The sequence below is a fragment of the Herpailurus yagouaroundi genome, unplaced genomic scaffold (assembly GCF_014898765.1).
Source record: "Herpailurus yagouaroundi ecotype Mexico unplaced genomic scaffold, PumYag 159, whole genome shotgun sequence".
Lineage (NCBI taxonomy): Eukaryota > Metazoa > Chordata > Mammalia > Carnivora > Felidae > Herpailurus > Herpailurus yagouaroundi.
Genome location: NW_024412400.1, coordinates 79,605,450 through 79,626,601, shown reverse-complemented (window position 1 = coordinate 79,626,601; position 21,152 = coordinate 79,605,450). Strand labels below are relative to the sequence as shown.

Sequence of the window (21,152 nt, the reverse complement as noted above, 5' to 3'; positions counted from 1 at the left end):
GTCTCCTGCATAGTGGCTGTTGGGGAAGAGGAGTGTCTTCGTTTGCTCGGGTTGTTGTAACAAGTTATCATAAACTGGGAGGCTCACACGACAAAAACTTATTTCCTCATGGCTCCGAAAGGTGCAAGTCTGAGATCAGAGTGTTCCTTGTGAGGCCGTGAGGGAGAATTTGTTCCGTGCCTCTCTCCTAGCCTCTGGCTACTTGCTGGCAGTCTTCGCATTCCTTGGCTTGAAAAAGTATCTTCCTGATCTCTGCTCTCATCTTGACATGGCATTCTGTCTGTGTGTGTGTCTCTCTCCATGTCCAAGTTTCTCCTTTAGAAACAAATTTTTTAATGTTTATTTATTTTTGAGAGAGAGCGAGAGAGAGCGAGAGCATGAGCAGGGGAAGGGCAGAGAGCGAGAGGGAGACACAGAATCCGAGGCGGGCTCCAGGCTCCGAGCTGTCAGCACAGAGCCCAATATGGGGCTTGAACCCACGAGCTGTGAGATCATGACGTGAGCTGAAGTCGGACGCTTAATGAACTGAGCCACCCAGGCACCCTTACGTTTCTCTTTTTTATAAGGGCACCACTCATATTGGTTGGGGACCCCCCTCATGACCTCATCTCAACTTGACCACCTCCGTAAAGAGCCTGTCTCCAAATAAGGTCACATTGTGAGGCAAGAGAGCTGAGTAGACCCACTTTTCTTTTTTGAGCCTCTGTGCTTTAATCTGTTGGAAGAGGGGGCTGGGCCGGTGAACTTTGAAGTTCTAGCCTGCTCCGAGACTCTCTTATACAGTTGGTGACACTGTAAGGTATAACGCCATCATGTTAGAAGAAACCATGACTAGAAAGGTCTGTGTGGCTTTCTGGGTCCCTAATCTCCTCCTGTGGCATGGTTTAGGTGCAGGGAAAACAGGCCACACGTTGTGGTTTCTGCGTTGAGGGCCTTACTTTGGCAGTCAGGTTTAAATGCAGGCTCTCTCTCTCTTTCACACATATATACATATATGCACACAGCTTTGTTTTTGGGAAGGGGAGGGAGGTATTTTTAATAGCAGAGTTCTTTATCCTCTCTCTCTCTTTCTCTCTCTCTTTTTTTTTTTTTTTTTTCCTGGAAAAAGATGAAATCATCCATTTATTCTGGACCAATTACAAGCACTAGAAAGCACAGGAGGAACAGAAAGCTCGATCACAAATAAATATACACTGGGGGCGGGGGGCACAGAGGAAACCGTTATTGATTGGCCTTGTAAAATCTGCTGCTGAATCGATAGCAATTTCTGGAAATGCCAGACATTTATTTTGTGTGGCTTGAACAGCAGAGATAATAATAAACGTACTTATGAAGTGAGTCTCTTGACACTACTTCCTTGAGCCCCTTATAATAACACACACACACATAACGGGTATGATCGCCATACAAGCCTCAGTGAACACACTTCAGATTTACATCCCGGGTTGAGTTGCCCACCACCGACCTCTCCTCTGTGCTGGGCCTAACAAAGATGTCCCTTAAAAAAAGCACAGACAATTCAGCCGCGTGAAGACAAGGGAGAGGTGCCCTCATCAGCTGTGGAGAGGCAGGCCCGGGCTTGTTCTGAGGCTCAGGGAAGAAAATCAGACACTGAAAGTGCTGGACCCTGCCCAGCCATTATGAATTTCTGGACCTGCCCTCTCCCCTGTGATATCCACGGCCCCTCTCAGAGTTCTGTTCATTGTTTGTCTCTAACAATGGGCAGCTCACCTCATGTGGCTACGCCCTCATCCCCATCTGTCATCTGTGGCCAGTGTCTTCTCCCTACTCCATGTGCAAAGGCATTTGGTAACCTTGTCAGGGCCAGTACGTCTGAGAAAAGGCTCCGGGGTGTTACAGGAATTGGGAATTTGCTCAACGCACTTCAGCATGGTCAAAAGAGCTACCACTTACCGAGTACCTGTTATGTGCCACGTCCTCGACGCTCATGGCCTCATTTATTTCTCACCACAAACCTGAGTTACTATTGTTCTTTAAATAATTTTTTGGTAAGAAACTGAGGCTCAACAAGGTTAAATAAGTTACCCAAGATCGTGAAGCTATTAGGGAACTGAGCTAGATCTGAGCACAGATCTGCTTCTAGAGTCTGTATTCTTTCCATTCTGCTCTTGCCAGCTAGGATACTGGGAGATGAAATGATACCATGCAGAGGGCCTTGAATGCCCGGTGAAGGCATGTCACATGATTCCCGTGCATTAGGGAATGTAGGAAGGTCTCTTGGAAAATGTAAATGGTACAATCACAGTTAAGTTTTAGAGAGATCGTTTTGGTCCTATATTTAGGACAGATTGAGGCAGGGAAAGAGGCTGAGAGATCGAATGGAAGGATGCAACAGCAGATTTGATAGGAGGCTCAGACTAGGAGAAGGGCAGTGGGATCACCAAGAGGCGATCTTGAAGGTCACGAGAGCGGAAAGTGCTTCCCCTTCTCCCCACTTTGTCTCATCCCCGCCTCTGCCTCCTTTCCCAGCCACTTCACCTGCTCCTATTTTGGGATGGTGGGAGGATTCTCTGGAGCATCTTCATTCCCAGCCTGGGCCTCTTCATGCAAAGTCAGTCTCAATGATACTGTTGGATACAGATGCCTGCTGAGCTGGGAATTGACGGAGATCGCTTTTCCATCTCACTTCCTTAATACATCCCCATTTAGTATGGCTCTGCTAAGGAGATTTTGAACTACTAATTTGGATGGCAGGAGAAGGTGTGTGTGTTTTTTTTTTTTTTTTTGGAAACTGCTAGATTTCCAGATCCTTGGCTGTGTCCCATCTCTTCATAATGAACCTGTAGTTTTGTGAGACAGTCTTCAGGACTCTGAAAAACACAGTATGTCTTTCCCTTGAGATCTGAATTGGTGTTGAGAGTAACTCTTTCCCCTCCAAGCACTCAAGGAACTGGTTCTCTTCAGATGCTGGGTCGATCCCTGTTTCAGAGAAATAACTGGGAAATAGCTCTCTAAAACCCCAAAGATGGGAACTCAAAGAGATGTCTTGGATGGACTGACTGTCACGCAAGGACACATGTGAGTTACTTCTTCAGATGTCTTTTGTGCATGTACTTTATGCTATACCCCATGCAGGAAGCCAAGGAGAATTGTACAGAGTTCCATCCCTCAAAGAACTCACAGCCTAGTAGAGGACATAAGTTCATGTTCACGAATAACGTCTATACAAGGCAGTCTCCGGTCCACATTACAAAACTGCCACAGACCAAATAGGCCAGGAGAATTCACAGGGAAATAGAAAAGCTAGCTTGCAGTTTTTTAGTGACCCTTGAAAGAGAAGACAAAAAAAAAAAGGAAACTTTGGGGTGTTCCAGGAGCAGAGAATGACAATAGCACGGTGTGGCAGCGAGAAAGCACAGAGTGTGTGAGGAATCCCGGAAAAGAATCCCATTTACTGAGATCCCCATTCACACAGATCCACTGGGCCTCAGTGGAAGAGAGGGGGAAAAAGATTCAAGAGGTGGCTTAGAGTCAGAAATGGGTTAGAGAAGACTTCAAACACCAGGCAGATGCCACAACTACACACAAAAATCAGACAACTTAGATGAAATAGACCAATTCCCCAATAACTACTACAACGTATGCAATACGATATAGGTAATTCGAACAGCGCTATAATTATTATTAAAGAAATGGCGCTCACAATTTTAAAAGCTCTCGGAAAGGAAACCCCCAGTCTCAGATGGCTTCACTGACGAATTCTTCCAAACAGAGTTAACACCAATCACACGTCTCCTAGAAAATACAAGACAAGGGGAACAATCCTCAATTCATTTTGTGAAGGTAGCATTACCTCGATACAAAAGCCAGACAAACAGTGCAAATAAAACTACAGACCGACAACTCTCATGAATATAGAGGTAAAAAGAATTTATTAAAAAACCCCACAAAATACGAAATAAAATTCAACAAGTACCAAAAAATTATGCACCATGACAAAGTACGGTTTATTTCAGAGATGCCAGGCTGGCTCAAGATGCAAAAATCGATTAGTGTTAATCCACCATATTCACCGCCTAAAGAAGGAAAAACAACAGATCATCTCAGTCAATGCAGCAGAAGCATTTGGCGAAATTCAATACTCATTCATGATAAAAAATTTTCAGAAATCTACGATTAGAGGAAAATACCGTCAACTTGATAAAGAGAATTTGCAAAGCCCTATGACTACTATTATACTTAATGGTGAAAGCCTGAATCCTTTGTCCCTTAGATCAGGAATGAGGCAAGAATGTCCACTTTCACCTCTTTTCTTCACATTGTTGGAAGTTCTAGCACATGCGAGGCATCAAGAAAAGGAAATGAGTAAAGTTCAGAGAGAAAAAATATTTTTTTTTAATTTTTTTAAAGTTTGTTTTTATTTATTTATTTTAAACTTTTTTTTTTTTTAATGTTTATTCATTTTTGAAAGACAGGGAGAGACAGAGCACAAGCAGGGGTGGGGCAGAGAGAGAAGGGGACACAGAATCTGAAGCAGGCTCCAGTCTCTGAGCTGTCAGCACAGAGCTCGACAGGGGGGCTCCAACTCACGGACCAAGAGATCATGACCTGAGCCGAAGTGAGACGCTCAACCGACTGAGCCACCCAGGTGCCCCTTGTTTTTATTTATTTTGAGAGAGAGATAAAGTGCAGGCAGGGAAGGGGCAGAGAGAGGAGACAGAATCCCAAGCAGGTCCCATGCTGTCAGCACACAGTCCAATGTGGGGCTTCGAACCCAGGAACAGTGAGATCATAACCTGAGCCAAAGTCAAGAGTCCGAGGCTTAACAGACTGAGCCACCCAGGTGCCCCCAAAATAAAATTGTCCCAATTTATAGATGACACGACTAGCTATGTAGAAAATTACCAGGATTCTTTAAAAACAAAACAAAACAAAACAAAACAAAACTCTTAAAACTAATGGGTGAGTTCATTAAGGTTGCAGGATGCAAAAATAAACATACAGTTAAGCATCTGATTTAGGCTCAGATCACGATCTCATGGTTCCTGAGTTTGAATCCCATGTTGTGCTCTGTGCCGACAGCTTAGAGCCTGGAGCTTGCTTGAGATTCTGTGTCTCCTTCTCTCTCTGCCCCTCCCCCACTCACATTCTGTCTCTCTCCCTCTCTCTCTCTCTCTCTCAAAAAGAAACATTAAAAAAAATTCAAAATAAACATACAAAAACCAATTGTACTTCTCTGTACTAGCCATGAACACATGGACTTTGAAATTCAAAATATAATATCACTTCTCATCACTCAGAAAATAAGAAAGTTGGATGGAAAGGTAACTGAACATGTACAGGACTTGTACACTGAAAAGTAGAAGATGCTGAAGAAAGAAATCAAAAGAGATCCACATAAATGAAGAGGCATACTATTTCTGTTCCTTGATTAGAGGACTCAACATAGTTATACTCATTTTCTATTTCTGCTGTAAAAAAAATGACCACAAACTTGGTGGCTTCAAACAATGCAAATTTATTTTCTGATAGTTCTGGATTTCTGAAGTGTGGCCTTGGGTCTTACGAGGCTCACATCAAAGTATTGTCAGGGCTGGTTCCTTCCAGAGGCTCTGAGGGGAGAATCCCTTTCCTTGCTTTTCAGCTTCTAGAAAACACTAGCATTCCTTGGTTTATGGCCCCTTCCTCTATCTTCAAAGCCAACAGCATAGTACCTTCAGATTTCTTTCTCTCCCCTGTTTGCCTCATCACGTGTCCCTTCCTTTGGCTTTATCCTTCCACCTCCTTTGTATAAGGGCCTTGTGACTACGTTGAATCCCCTGGATAATTCGCCAGGCCTTTCATCACATCGAAGGTAACATATTTACAGTTTGCAGGGACTGGGATGTGTAAATCTTTCAGGGGCCATTATTCTGTGTACCACACTAGTAAAGCCGTCAATTTCCTCCAAACTGATATACAGAATTATCACAATTCTTCTCAAAATGACAGTAAGATTTTTGGTATGCATCAAGATTATTCTAAAATTTATATGGGAAGGTAAAGAAATTTGAATAGCTTAAACAATTTGGAAAAAGAAGAATCCAGTCGAGGAATCTGTCCATCCATTTCAAGACATATTATACAGCTATAGTAAGCAAAACTGTGTGGTGTTTGTAGAGAGATACACAGATCAATAGAAGAGAATAGAGAGCTCAGAAATAGACTCACACAAATATGACCATCTGTTTTTGACAAAGGCACAAAAGCAAGTCGATGGGGGGAAAAGATAGCCTTTTCAAAAAGTGGTGCTTGAGTGATTGGACACCGAAAGGCAAAAGCAAGCAAAAACACAAACCTCAACCTAAGTCTCACACCTCAAATGAAAATTAACTCATAATAGATTCAAAAGTATTTAAATGGGTTTAAATATAAAACACGAGGGGTGCTGGGTGGTTCAGTTGGTTGAGCATCTGACTCTTGATTTCAGCTCAGGTCAGGATCCCAGGGTCGCAGGTTCGAGCCCTGCTTTGGGCTCTGCTCTGAGCATAAAACCTGCTTGGGGTTCTCTCTCCCTCTCCCTCTCCCTCTTTCCCTCCTTCTGCTCATCTCCCCTGCTCACATGTGTGCTTTCTCACTCTTGGTCTCTAGAAAAAAAAAAAAATGTAAAACATGAAACTATAAAACCTTTAGGAAAAGAAATAAGAAAAAAATCTCTTAAAACTCGTATCTAGAATTACATCTAGAACTAAGCAGAGTTCTTAGACTTGACACCAAAAGCATAATCCATGAAAGAAAAAGTTGATAAATGACACTCCATCACAATTGAAAGAAATTTGCTCTACAAAGCACCCCATTAAAAAGATGAAAAGACAAACTACTGACTGGGAAGAAAATACTTGTCAGATATTAAAACATATCTGTCAAAGGCTCAAAGGTTAAAAGACAAGGCATCTAATTTGAAATCAACAAATGATATGAAGAGACATTCTACCAAAGAATATGGACAGATGTCAAGTAAACGCAGAGAAAGACATTCGACAGCATTAGAGGGCAGGGAAATGAAAATTGAAAACACACGAGCTATCACTATCCACCTATCAGAATGGCTAGAATAACAAAAAATAGTGACACCAAGAGCTCAGCAAGGATGCAGAGAAACTGGTTCACTCATACATTGCTGGTGGGAATATAAAAGGATACAGTCTCTCGGGAAAATACTTTGGCAGTGTCTTAAAAAAAAAAAAAAAAGTGAGCATGCCATATCATACTTCCCAGAAACCATGCTCCTGAGCATTTCTTCCAGGGAAAATGAAGATTGATGTTCACACAAAGTCCCGTACACAAGTATTTACAGCAAACTTGTGCATAATAGCCCCGAACCGGAAACAACACAAATGTCTTTTCAGAAGATGAACAAACTGTGATGTAGTCATACATGGAATACTCCTCAGTAATGAAAAGGAGGTAACTTGACACACACATGACCTGGGTGAATCTCCTAATCAGAATTATCCTGATAGGAAAAAAAAAAAAATCACAACAAGTTACATACTACATACGATAGGATTCCATTTATATTACATCCTTGAATTGACAAGATTTTAGGAATGGATAACGCAAGGGTGGTTTCCAGGGATCAAGGAGGAGATGGAAGAGGGAGTGGAGTGGGTTTGGCTATTGAAGGGACAGCATCAGAGATCCTTGGGGTATGGAAGTATCCTCTGGCTTGACTGTATGAATGTCAATATATTCATTATGATACTGCGCTATGAGTTTGCAAGATGTTAACATCGGGTGAAGGGTACATAGGCTCTCTCTGTATTTCTTACAAGTACACAAGTTGTTTACCAGTACCTCTAAATAAAGAGTTTGATTTAAAAACAACAACCCAGAAGAGACTCCAACTAAGATGCTGATAGTTTTGGAGGGAGGTGATGCGGAAAGGCACGAATGAGACAAACCGTTCAGAGCCTTATTTTAGCTATTTCCCCCCACCCCGATCATGATATGCCTGGGTGGATTGAGGTTGCTCGCATGTCTCTGAGGGATAGCATCTCTCTTGTTTGTGCACGTACTTGATGAGAATGGCGAAGGACTTCTCCACCTTGTGTCCAGTTGGCTTAGAGACTTGTCCTATTCTGATCTATGTCAGTGTCTCCTGGAGGCAAGTCAAGGAGACATTTATAAAAGGCTTTGGGGGACTGAGCTACTCTCTCATTGGTCCCAAAGATAACGTTTGGGGAAGTCACACAAAGAAATTTTCTACGACTTTCGAAGGCAGTAGGGAGGTAGTGGAGGCCGTATGGGCATGGATTGCATATGAGCTTGCCCATTAAGCCTGTAGGACGAACACAGAGAAAGAACCAAACATGACAGAACCCTGGTTTCTAGAGTGAGCGTGGGGCTATTGTCTCCCCTCCCCTTCACACCCATGTCTGTGGGCACACGTGCACTCCATGCTCAAAGATGAGCCGGGGTCAAAAGCAAGTGTATGACGCACTCCTGAGTTAGAAAAGGAGCTTTTGGGGGGCGCCTTGGCTCAGTCGGGTGAGGTCCGACTTCGGCTCAGGTCATGACCTCGCAGTCTGTGAGTACGAGCCCTGTGTCAGGCCCTGTGCTGACAGCGTAGAGCCTGGAGCCTGCTTCGGATTCTGTCTCCCTCTCTCCCTGCCCCTCCCCCACCAGCTCTCTCTCAAATATAAATAAACATTAAAAAAAAATAAAAAAAAATAAAAAAAAGAAAGGGAACTTCTGCAGGGCTGAGCTGATAGCTTTGATGGTCTATCCCTGCTGCCTGGGAGGGGGCTCTGCTTAGAAGGCCACTGTCCCTGGGAGGCCTGGTTTGGCAGAGTTCCATTTTGCTTTCAGCCTGTAGCCTAAGCAAGGGGAGGCCTGTTGAGTCCCAGCTGCCCAGCTCAGTAGGAATCTCACTGAGGTCTGGGGCCCAGGCCCAAGCTTGTGGTAATAATGTTGCTCCTCTGCCTGAATTTGCCACTGCCTGGCTCCCTCAGGAAATGGCCGTGGCAGTGGCTTGAGGTTTTGGATCCCGAATCCAGATTCCAGATGAGAGAGACAGACGAGGAGAGGGAAACAAGAAGCAAGCAAGCAAGCAAGCAAGCAAGAAAGAAAGGGAAAAAAGCAAGCAAGCAAGCAAGCAAGCAAGAAAGAAAAAATATATAGATATATTCACTTCTTCCCTCCTCCCTTGCCCTTTTCTTTCCCTTACCAACCTTCACCCCCTGTACAGGCTTCTGTTGTTGTCTTGGTTTACTTCGCATTTTAACCGTTGCCTTGCTTTATTTTAATTTTTTTGCTTGTTTATTTGTTCGTTCGGTCGGTTTGGGATTGGGTTTTGAGTAAATGAGGAGCCAATTCTCTAAGTCCGTTCCAAGCCTGAATAATGGCCGGCGTGATCGGTCTCTGGCGTCCTATTTCTTCCCCTCCTCCCCTTTCTCCCTCCAGTCCGGCCACACCTGACTTTTCACCGTGTCCTGCACGTGCCAAGGAGGCACCCCTCTGAGCTTGGGCATTTACCGTTTCTTCTGCAGGCTCCCCCACCCCATGGATCCACATGGCTTGCTTGCCCACCTCTGCCGGTCTTACCCTACGCGACACATTTTCAGGGAGATTGTCGCAGGACGTCTCACGTAAAACTGTATCACGCATACTTCCAACGCTTGTAGCCCTCTTCTCTGGTCTCTTCATTCTTCAAAGCATATATGACTCGCCAACGCTGTATTTTACTTTTACCTCATTCGCTGTCTGACTTCCTCAATTAGATTGCCAGCTTTATGAAAGCAGGGTGTTTTGTTTGTTTTGTTCACTACTGCATCCAGAACATAGCCTGGCACGGTACAGTGTATCAATAAATATTTGGTAAATGAACGAGTGGAATGGGGGAGTGAATAAAATTCTTTCAGGTGTTAGGTAGAATGTACGTACATATGCGATTTATTTTAGTATTTTAAATTAAATATTTAAATTAAATCCGAATCTAGTATTTTAAATTAAATATATTGTTAATTAGCTTGGTAATTATTAAGCATATTTTAAATAAATATATTGTGTTACTTATATTAAATAGTATGAATTAATTATTTTATTTTATTTTGAAGCCTTTTTGAAATGTTTATTTTTTTATTTTTGAGAGGGAGAGAGAGAGTGTGTGAGCAGGGGAGAGGCAGAGAGAGAGGGAGACACAGCATCCAAAGTAGGCTCCAGGCTCTGAGCTGTCAGCACAGAGCCCGACGCGGGGCTCGAACTCACGAACCATGAGATCATGACCTGAGCTGAAGTCGGACGCCTAACCGACTGAGCCACCCAGGTGCCCCAAGAATATATTTATATTTTAAATAAATACACTGCATGTATGCATGTCTGTCTATCTACACAATATATATTATCACAAACTTTATTTAAGTCTATGACCTTGAAAATAACCCTGGACTGGGGTTTGAAGGGCTGGGATCAGTTCCGGCTCCTTCAAAACAGATCTGCAGGGAAGAATCATTTTGTGTCCCTGCCCTAGTATCTGTACTTGTGAAATAGGTATAATATTCCTCGTGTACCTCACAGGGTTATTATGAGAATCAAATAAGATACTGGACAGGGGGGTGTGAAAACTAAAGGGCCAATCAAACACACCCTCCAACCTTCTGCAAGGATGAAGCACTGTCGTACGAATGTCTAGTTCTAACGCGAGAGAATGCAGACGGCGCCCTTGCTTATCCCCGTGGTGACAGAAACACAAACTACGGCAAGAGAGCTGGGCACGTGGGGGGCCTTCATCCTTACGTGATACCGTGAAACCGTCTGCAAGACGTCTGGTAGGAAACCCGAGTGTCGTTTGGGAACTTATCAGGAGTGTTTCGCGGGGAGGGGTAAAGGAGAGCAGAGCCCAGCGTGTCATGGAATATTCCTTCCTGTCTTCCATTCCCCCCGCCAAGCCCTGTGCTGTTGCATTTCTCTCTGTGTATTATTGACAGAGGAAATGCTGATTCACGGTCTGAGTTACAGGAAACCTCGTTTCCTGGTGAAGAAACAAGCCGGGCGATGACTCCTCTGCCAGTTTCTGCCCCATGCCCTTCTCCCGGGCCTGCACTCAGAGGGGGCTGAGAAGGGGCAGGGACGGTTCCGGCCTCCCCAGTGAGGTCACCTTCCTGCGGAACCGAATCCAGCACAGGCTCCTCATTGGGCCTCTCCAGGCCCTTCCGGCTCTGACCCCACGATGCCTTTCCGTCCCATCTCCCACTACTCCCTCCTAGCACCCCGTGCTGCGGCCACGCATGACTGCTCCCGGTCCTCTGTGAACACTTTGTATTTTCCAGTCGCTGTGCTTGCGCTCTGGATGTGCCTGCCCTGCCTGGAATGGCCCCTGACCCAGTGTCGGTTCATTGAAATCCTACCCTTGCTCCAATTCTGCTCGGCTGCTACCCACCATCTGAAGCCTGCTAGGCTGTCCCGTATTTATTTTGATGCTTTTTTGTAGGGGCGTTTTCAAGTATGCGCAAAAGGAGACAGAGCTGGACGACCAAGTTCTGTGTAGCCATTTCCCAGCCTCAGTAAAGAACTGATTTCTCCTAAGTAGCACTCGATCCCTCCTTCTTTGAGCTCTGTCAGTAACTCTTATGCTCTGTGCTTTACTCATATTCGCTGAGTTGAGTGGGAAGAAAGTGAGTCAGTGGATTTCGAATGCTGTTTATTATCTGCCTCCCCTAATGGGGAAACTGAGGCACCCCAAAGTGAAGCGAGTTGCCCAATGTCAGAAGACAGGGAGTGGTAAGCCGAGACCAGACTCTTCTGAAGGGCCTCATGGTCCAATCGGGAGGTGTGGATAATGCACTCATAACTCACATACTCATGCTACTGGGTCTCAAGTTCTATCGGAGTTTGGGGTAAGTGATTAGTAAGTATGTGTTGAATGAACCAATTGATCTTCTATCCAATTGATTAATAAGATGACCTCTTAAGGTTGACACGGAGCAGACCCCTGGTCCTCTCCATGCTACAATCTAATGTCAATATGCTGAAGGCACAGGAGGTACCTGACTCGTGTGGAGAGAAAAGCCAGGTACCTACAAAGGCCAGTGAGAGTTAATGGAAAGCTTAAAATGATAAATAGTTTAAAATAAGTTCTGTGTTATTCCAACATGGGGTAGACAATAGGTATTCTGTATTGAAGAACTAAATACTTCTGAGGTTAATTTGGACCAGAAAGCAGGAAGAAAAAGTAATAGAGTTTTTTTTTGTTTTTTTTTTTTTTGTTTTTTTTTTTTTAAGCCAGCAGGGGAATAATGGCAATTTTTCATCTTGATCCAGATTTGGCTCAAACCTTGATTTTTGAAGTACAGCAAGAGGTCATCTGGATGTCCAGTCTGAGGCACCCTGACTTCACTATGTCAAAACAAAAGGAAGGGTCTGGTCGTCCACCAAGAGGCTGTTGCCAGCTGGGTGGAAAATACAAAGTGTATGTGGATTTCCCTCATCACATAGAGTTAAAACATAATTTGAGAATGCTTTCCTCGGGGGAAAAAAAATCTCTTGAATCAGGTTCTTTTTAAGGATTACATACAATCGTTGTCTAATCGCTGTATTTCTTTGGTTGGGGCAAAATAGGTGGGGGGAGACTGATACAGGCATCTATCGGGCACTCTGTCTACACTGTCTCAATGACCCATTAAAATGGTGGCAGTCACACCAACACCTGGGTCAAAAGGAGGTTCTGATGTTCACCAAAATAATGGACAGAAAGTGATTTGTAAGCCGCGAAGTGCCTCAGTAAGGTCATGATGTCTGCCATTACACTAGAAGTAATCCGACAGCACAGGCGGCATTGCCCTGAAGGCGAGAGGGGAGAAGAGAGAGAGGCAAAGAAGGGTTATTAGAACGATGGGCTCACATTTCACATTTTTGTGTGGGTCAGAGACCTGAGTAAGGAGAATGTAGGAGAGAACGCTGAAACTTTCGTTCCTCCCCTACCTACCTCGCTCTCTGTTGGTGTCCCTGTAAAGAACATCATTAAAGACAGCAATACGAAAGCATAGTCGGTGTGCCTATTTTGAGGCAGCAAGTTGAGGGGTGGGTATACAGGAGGAAGTGGGGTAGTGAGAAGTGTTTTGCCTTCCATGGGTCGTCTGGAATTGTGAAGAGACGAAAATGGGTAGAATGTATGGGTCCCGTGGGGAGAAAAGAGGACTTAAGGTTTAATGGGCAAGAAGGATGGGCTGTGGGAATCCTTTCAGGTGCAGTCAGGAACAAAATACTGCTGAAAGGAGACCCAGGACAGATACCAAGATAGATAGGGTTGTACGACAGCAGATGATGATTTGCTTTGTGAAATCCACAAGAACACGTTTCCTCCAAAGAAAAAAAAACCAAAAAAAAAAAAAAAAATTCCCTCCTCCACCCCACCATACGTGCTCCCCGGACTGTTTATTCACTTAATAAGTCCTTCTTCAAGGGCATACACAGCTAAGTGTGGCCCTGCGCTAAGGAACCATTACAAACTTCAGAAGGGGTCCCAGGTACAGCAGATCTGAACTCGACACCGCTGAGGGGCAGGGCACTTGCTCAGGCCTCTGAAACAAGATTTGAGCCCTCAAAATGCTTACACCTTAGCATACACGTGTGGTTTAGAGCCTTCAAAACAAGAAGGAAAGGCAGGGCTTCCTTTTTCAGCAGTAAGGGATTCGTTTCCTGCCACACCCTCTTTGCTACAGGACAGGAGTGCTTCCAAGCCAGAGGCATTCAAGGAGGGGCATGAAGGGCTTGGTCATTTAGGGCCTGGAAGATTTCCATCAGAGAGCTCAGGTGAAGGCCTGGGCCCCTGGAGTCTGCATCACCAGGAGGGGGGCCGGCAGGAAGAAAACGCTTTGGCTGTGCTGAGCAGAGCTCATTAGTGGTGGGGTCAATCCTGAGGTTGATGTATATTTGTTAGACTTTTTTTGTTTCCTGGTGTCATGTTTCCATGCCTAGGCCCAGAGTTGCTCTGTCGCCTTCGGCATGGGATTTAGCAGCATTCTTGCTGAAAGGAGAGGCCAGTCCATGCGCGGAAGAAAAGTTCTGAGGTGTTCCCTTAGAAGGACTACAAGTGAGCGTTAGGTCAGGCAATCAGGCGTAGAGAAGGTACATAAAGAATGAAGAGTCCATGCAAGTGTGCTTGCAAATGTTTCACTAGAAATTCTCCAGGGGAAAGAGCCCTGTTGTACGGCTTGCTGATTTCTGTGGAGTAAATAAATAGTACCTCTGTGGCCAAGTGCAAGCTACCAACATGATGGTCACTGAGTGTGGAGGTGAGAAGAGTTGCCAAGGACTGGCACAGCCAGCGGTCAGAACAGACACAGCGGGACTCACTCAGAGGGGCAGGAAAAGTTGGAACTCGGAGACCAGACGAGGCCGTGAGGGAGGTGTGGGTGTGGGCAGTGCCAGCAGCATATGAGGACAGGCAGGAGGTGACAGGCCAGGTGGCAGTCAGCATTGAGCCAGATAACCATCCAAAGAAAAACAGCTACTGTTCCCTGAGCAAGACTCTGTGTTAAACCCTCTGCATTGCCATGAATTCTCACAGAATCTCTGCCAGGGTGTTTTTGTTCCTATTTTACTGATGAGGAGACTGAGGCCCAGACAGATCAAATGGCTGGTCACGTAAGAGGCAATGGGGTGAGAATTCAAACCCGGAGTCTGTTCCCACTACATCGTCATGCCGGGGGGAGGCCGGGAGCCAGTCCTGTTCCCAAAGGTCTCAGACAGGACGTGTGGCTGCTGGTGACCAATGGTAATACCTGGGAGGCTTGACAGCTCTGAGAATCAGGACACCAGTGGATTATGGGATCAGGTATTCAGTATCGGGGATAAGACGCGTCATGGGACCTAGGGCATGAGGTCAGAAAGGACAGACTTGAGGCTGGGTCGCAGTAACAGCCCTCAGCCTGGAGCAGAGCTGAACACCAGTCAGTGGGGAGCTCTCAGACTATCAACCGGTCAGGGTGTCAATCAGCCAGTCCTAGTTGTGGCGGTTGGGTCCCGGAGAAAGAGCTCTACATGTGATGACTTATGGACATCTGTGTTTTACATCAATATAGTGTCTACAATGCTTCAAGACTGTAATACAGACTATGGAAGCTAATTTGAGAATGCAAATGTGCATTTAATTAATATGTTACTTGTGACCCTATATGACTCACAGGCAGCATAGAGGCTGTGGTGAGCTGTGCGCTGTGGAAGGCATGAAGGCTGGGTGACGGGAAGCGGTGTGGCCCCTGTGGGCACGGAGGTCCAGGTGAGTGAGCCAGTGAGGGAGAAGTGCAACAAGGTGTTCAGAAATTGGAGAGATAAGGGATAAGATCCAGAAGGAGAGAGGGAAGGCTGGGAAATGTGTTACAGAAAACCAGAAGAAGACCATCTTCCATTTGGACGATCAAGAAGGTCCTGTTCTGGAAGCAGCTACAAAGGCCTCCAGAGAGTTAATGTGGGGCTTCCCTTCAGGGAAGCCTGGATGGTGATAGGTCATTGAGGAATCAGACTTACCTTTGCTGATATTATCTGTAGATGGTTTATGGTCTGAAGTTCCCTTGCTGAGTAGGAAAGTTTAGCCCTAGTATCTGTGTGTTAAACTGCAGTGGCACAAGGTGGGAAATCAGGGTATTCTATAAAGAAAAACCATGGGAGGCTGAAGATAGGCTGCTGTCACTATGGATGTCCTGTCTGTAAGGGACAAGCCTCCCTCTTCCCTTCCCTCTTCAACTGGGCATACGAGTAGCCCAATTCCATGCCATTACAGGGGTGATTTCATTTCACTCTGCTAATAAGCGGCAAAGGGAGGATTTGAACCTTGGAACTCTTCAGATCCAGAACCTATATTATTAGGGCAGACCATATGAAATGGTCTTTCTTCTACATCTTTCAAATTGAATATTGTTAATTCCATCTCATGCTCTTTAGAGCCTCTGGGCGCTGAGAAGGTCCTAGAAGCAAACAGACCCAGTAATCAATCCCAGCTGCCGTGCGATGTCCTGTCTCTTTTGTCACGTGTGATGCCAACAGCAGGGAAGAAGTTTTTCCACTGCAAAGGTGATGAATGTGTGAGATTTTCAAACCCACGGGAGTTACCAGAATGGATTCCCTTCAGGTAATGGACGTTGGTTAGAGACTCAGAAAAGGATCGCCCAGATGGTGAGCTACTTGAGAGCCAGCATGGTTTCTGGCACATCGCGTTGAATAAATGGTGGACAAAGAACTTAGGCTTGTGTAAGATTTCACACTGAGGTTACATAATAATACAGCTCTCCCCTGGTGAGTACACTCACCACTCACCAACTCAGCCTCCTGGCACATGGTTGGAACTTTGGACCAGAGCAAATTTTGGCAGGGCAAATGTTGCTGAGTCAGCATTCGCCTAAATTGTTCTTCCACTGGCTGAGCCAGGTGACTTCAGGAATATTGCTTACACTTCCTAGGGCCTCTGTTAAGTGGGAAGGCTTATTCTTTCCAGCGTTCTCTCTAGATAGCTGGGAGGATCTTAACAGTTTAGAGAAAGTAAGTCTTTGTGAGCTCAGAAAGAAAAAACCAAAACCCAACATTTGAGGTAGGCAACGGAAGGCTTAACCTTGTAGGAAAAAGAGGGACACAACATGGCGGCCCGTTTGGAAGTCTGAGAGGGTCACCAGTAGTGAGAGAGCCGATGGGTCAAAGGGGAGAGTGATAAAGCATTCCTGACACTTTGCCCAAACCTGGCCCGGTGCCTGAATTTCTGCTAAAGTCACATGGCCAGTGCCTGCGGACTCTGACTCAGGGACTTCACCTGCTGCAGAGGGTGATTAGTGGTGGTGCCCACCACCACAGCTGTGGGCTTCCTGCCCCTGCCTGCCCCTGGGCCCCCTCTCAGCCTCATTCCTCCTGACCTCCCCTCCGCTCCCCCCCCCCCCCGCCATTCTCCTTTTTGGAACAACTGTGCATAATCCCCTCTCCCCTTCCTGCCCCTTCCCCAACGCCCCCACCTGCCCTTTCTGATTCTGTGCCAACAGCTGGTCGGTGAGCAGTGCCAGATCAAACAGATGTGCGTGGTATTGGCCAGCACGTGCGACCAGGCTCTCTGTCCAGCCCTGTCCCTGAGCGCAGTTCTCTCTCTCTCCTTCTCTCTCTCTCTCTCTCTCTCTCTCGATGGCCGAGGGCTGGGCAACCCCTCTCAGGGGCACTGCAGGGCCTGAGCAGAGAAGGGGTCAGACATCATTGCCTTCAGGCCATCTTTGCCTCCCTCCACCTCTTTGGCAATTCTCTTCGTATTTCTCCTCTTCCCCTCCTTCGTTGCTTGTCTTATGTGTTTGTTTCTTATTAAAAAAAAAAAAAAAAAGTCTTCCTCATTAATCCAACTCACAAGACTTTTATGCCTGACGTTAGAAAAGGAGGCAAAACACGGTGTTTTAACACAGGTTTTAGTGCTCGCTTCGGCAGCACATATACTAAAACAGGTTTTAAAGTTCAAGTTCTGCTGGTTTAATAAAAGACATCACAACAGGCCAGAAACCAGCCAGAAAAATAGCAGCTGGTCTGCTTCACCGCAGCCCGCCCAAACCCAGGGCCTGCAAGATGTCACTTCCTTCCTTCCTTTCTTAGTCAGTGGCATGCAAAATTCATGGTAATTCTCAGAAGTCGGTACCTTTGCGAGCAAGCGTCTTTGATTTTTCTGTACAATTGGCTAATTCTCCTCCCTCCCACCTACCTGGCTGAGTGGGGGTGACTTGAGAACAGCAGCGATGAACCCAAGAGAGCCCTGCGACAGACCAAAGCCCCCTGGCATAGTGCAATCTCGTGGAAAATAAAATGAGCAGGTCTAGCCTACCGACACGAAAATCGCTCAGTGTTCTAAAGTATGTCCGTTTTTCCTATAAACGTACGAAGTGAAACGGCTTGCGTTCGGCGTAGCTGCTGGCTGAGAAACAGTCCCAACAGAAACGAAAAACAACAAAAAACAGTCACTCACACCCCAAGTCATAGTCTTCAGTGTCGATGATGATTAATGCCTTCTCCGAATGTCTCAAGATTCCACAGACACGCGTGCCTTTTGCGTTAGCCAATTGAATAGAAACTACAAGATTGTCGAATTAGGCCTTGTGTAGCCTTCCGTATGTTGCTTCAGAGAGCGTCCGCATTGAAGAAATGAGCAATTACGAGAATGAGTTTCCCATTTTGCCCTGACTTCCAGGAAGCTCCGAGCCGAAGCTGAATCCGATGCCGAATCCGACAATTAGATTAGCCTTCGTCCTTCCTTTTGACTTTAGTCTAAATTTCTCGTTCGAGTTTTGTTTGTGGCTCAGTGTACATCTTCTTTTAGATCATAAACCGGCCGAAATTCTTTTCGGGAAAAAGGACGGTGTACCAACTACGGGGGATGCCACAAAATGGCTTCTAACAATGACGACGATAATGATTCATGACACTTCCCTTTCTACCTTTAATTAGTTATTTATGTACTTGTTGTAAGGTTCTCATTAGACTGCAGATTCCCTGAGGACCGAGCAGGGCCTCGGTGTAGCGGTATCTCCCCTGGGGTGGGTGTTTAGTAAGATTCTGCTGGATAAATACAGCCTTAGGGTTAATTTTAGAGGAAACAGAATGAGATTTTCTTCCCCTTTCTTTTCCCTTCCTCTCCTCTCCCTTTTTTCTTTCTTCAGAGAAGCCTCGGTTGTTGGAACTTCTGCAGACAGGCAGCTCTGAGCTAATACACGGGGATGCTCCTCCCGTGCCGGGTGAGATGTTATTTTCTCCTCTTTCCCCTTTGAAGACCGTATCGTAAATTTCGTCTTTCTCTACATTGTTCTCTCCCTCTTCCTGAATAATACTCAGTAATGTTCTCCTACATAAATAATAACCACTTACATTTACATAAGCACCGGTAACTTTGGCACATTCCTTCCAGAAAGGATTTGAGACGGGCATCTTAGAGGATTTTAAATTTTACAGCGTACTCTCGGCTGCGGCTGCTGCTGTTAGTAGCTAATATTTATGGCACACTCACCGTGTGCCGGGCACTAGGCTGGGGCTTTTTGTACACTATCTCATTTAGTCCTCACAGGGATCCTGTGGAGGAGCTGCTGGTATCCCAGCTTGCAAATAAGAGGAAACTGTGAGGCTCTGGCACTTGCCCGAGGTTGCACGGGCAGGAGGGGGCAGGGCTGGGATTTGACCCCTGACTTCTGAATGCCAAACCCGGGCTCCCGCCCTCATCTACATACACTCCCTTTGGGTCATTACTTCAACAAAGTGGGGGCCATTAACCCTGTCGTACAGATGAGAGGGAAGAGGAAGGGCAGTGTTTGAGCACTGATGACCCCGACGATGTCTGGGGCGTTATGCTTCACTCACAATATTTCACGTGGTCCTTCTGGCCATCCCACAAGGCAGGCAGCAATGTCTGGGTCACAGTGAGGGAGACGGAAGCTATGAGCACTTAGTTAACCGCACAGGCACCTAGAAGAGAAGGTAGGATCTGATCCTGGGTCTGTTGGGCTCTCAAGTCCATGGCTTTTTTTCCTCTGGACATGTGGAAAACCAGCCCGAGTTCACGTGATGGGGCTATGGAAACAACACCAAGTTTGGTCTAAACCGGGGTTCTGTTAAGCGTCCTTTTCAGGTTCTGGCGTCCTGCTGGGGTCAAAAAGTGCAGCGTCTGTCTGGCTACTGAGTGTCTTTCCCCATGTGACCTTGAGTGGGGGGAGCGTCTTATTCTGACTCGACAAGGCGGATGCAATTGAATTTCCATCTCATTCAGAGCAGAGAGAGAATAGCTTTGGGAACGAGGCTACTTTGAAACAAGGGCTCCTGAAGCTAATTAAAAGCTAGGCTGGAGCTGTGCTTTTCATTCCTTAAGAATGTTCGACCTCATTAAATAGGAAAAAGCAAGTGGAATTTTCTGATTTTTTTCAGGTTCTGCCGGGGGTGGGGAGTCGGAGCAAGTGAGACATATTTCTACCGCTTCAAGCCTGCACGGTGCCTACAACAACGTTGCCGTTGTGGTGACGACTTAACCCTACTCGAGCGCTGAGAACCCTGGGATCCGGGCAAGTTGGCAAAGCCGACGCAGGAGGACCGCCTGCTCCCTGCTTTAGGCTCCTGGTTTCCTGCACTTCGTCCTCCCTCAATGGCAAGGGATGGAGAGAGCTCGCAGGCTCCAGCCCAGCGGAACGAATGGCTGGCCTTGGGAAAAGCCTCCCTTTCACAGACACTTGGAGCTAGCTTGCACTCACGGCCACAGGGTTCCAGCCAAAGGAAGCAGAAAACTTTGCGGGCTTTCTGTGTCACCTCTGGATGGAACAGAAGAGCCTAAGACATTGCTCTGCTGTTTGGACCTGGGGCAGCCAGTGGCCAGCACTAAGTCAGGGGCCATGTGCTCAAGCCACCAAGATGCCTGGGACCGCGGAGACAGAGGTCAGACTGGCAGAGGCTTCACCTGGAAACCTTTAGGTTTTGATTTAAAAACCTCCATTTATGGGGCGCCTGCAGGCCAGGCACTGTGCTAGGGCTTTGCATATATTATATCTAATCTTTCCAGCTACCTTGCACAGTAGCTGTCACTACCCTCATTTTAGAAGTGAGGAAGTAAAGGTGCTGGCTATGAGCTTTTTCATGGCTCTTGGCCCTGCCAATAGAGCCTGGTCGGAAGCGTCCTAGTTTGGTGAAGAATCCAAAATGGAAGGGATATTTGAGGTCATGTCTACCTTCTGAGGATAATGATGAAAAGAGATCCAAAGCCAGAAATGTAAATTATTCTGCTCAAGGACACACAGCCGAGCTGTGTCTTCAAGTCTGTCCCTTCTTTCCCATGTAACAGCAGGAGAACAGAGAGTTAGAGTTGTTGCCTGGGAGGAACGGGACAAATGTCAAAGCTGCCCCGGCTCTGTCTCTAAGCAATGATCTTCACAGGCATGGCAGGTTTCGAAGGTCTTCTCATCTTGATCTGGTTGACATCTCTTAAAAATGAGGGAAGGGGAACCTTTGCAGTTCTGGAGGATAAAGTAACGTGCCAATGAGAAAAGTAGACATCCACGTCTATAAAATGTCTTCAGCCCCTCACAAGGAAAGTGCAGGAGGGGAGTCGACGGTTGCAGAGTTTTCTTTTTTCCATCATCTTGTAATCCTAGGTGTCACGCACCGCTAAATCTTTGCTTCCACAGGGTGACAAGTTTGCTTTGCTCACTCTTTGGTTTGCTCCAGAT

General features: G+C 46.1%; 1 long non-coding RNA gene across 2 annotated transcripts; it reads left to right on the top strand.

Moving 5' to 3' along the window:
- The first annotated feature begins 15,125 nt into the window (after positions 1 to 15,125).
- LOC121034142 (uncharacterized) lies at positions 15,126 to 20,777 on the top strand. Of its 2 annotated transcripts, XR_005792314.1 has the most exons (3): positions 15,133 to 15,220; positions 15,883 to 16,069; positions 19,864 to 20,777. It is a non-coding gene; the product is annotated as an uncharacterized LOC121034142 (long non-coding RNA). The 2 variants fall into 2 exon arrangements; XR_005792315.1 differs by lacking the exon at positions 15,883 to 16,069 and having other exon boundaries at positions 15,126 to 15,220.
- Positions 20,778 to 21,152: the final 375 nt, after the last annotated feature.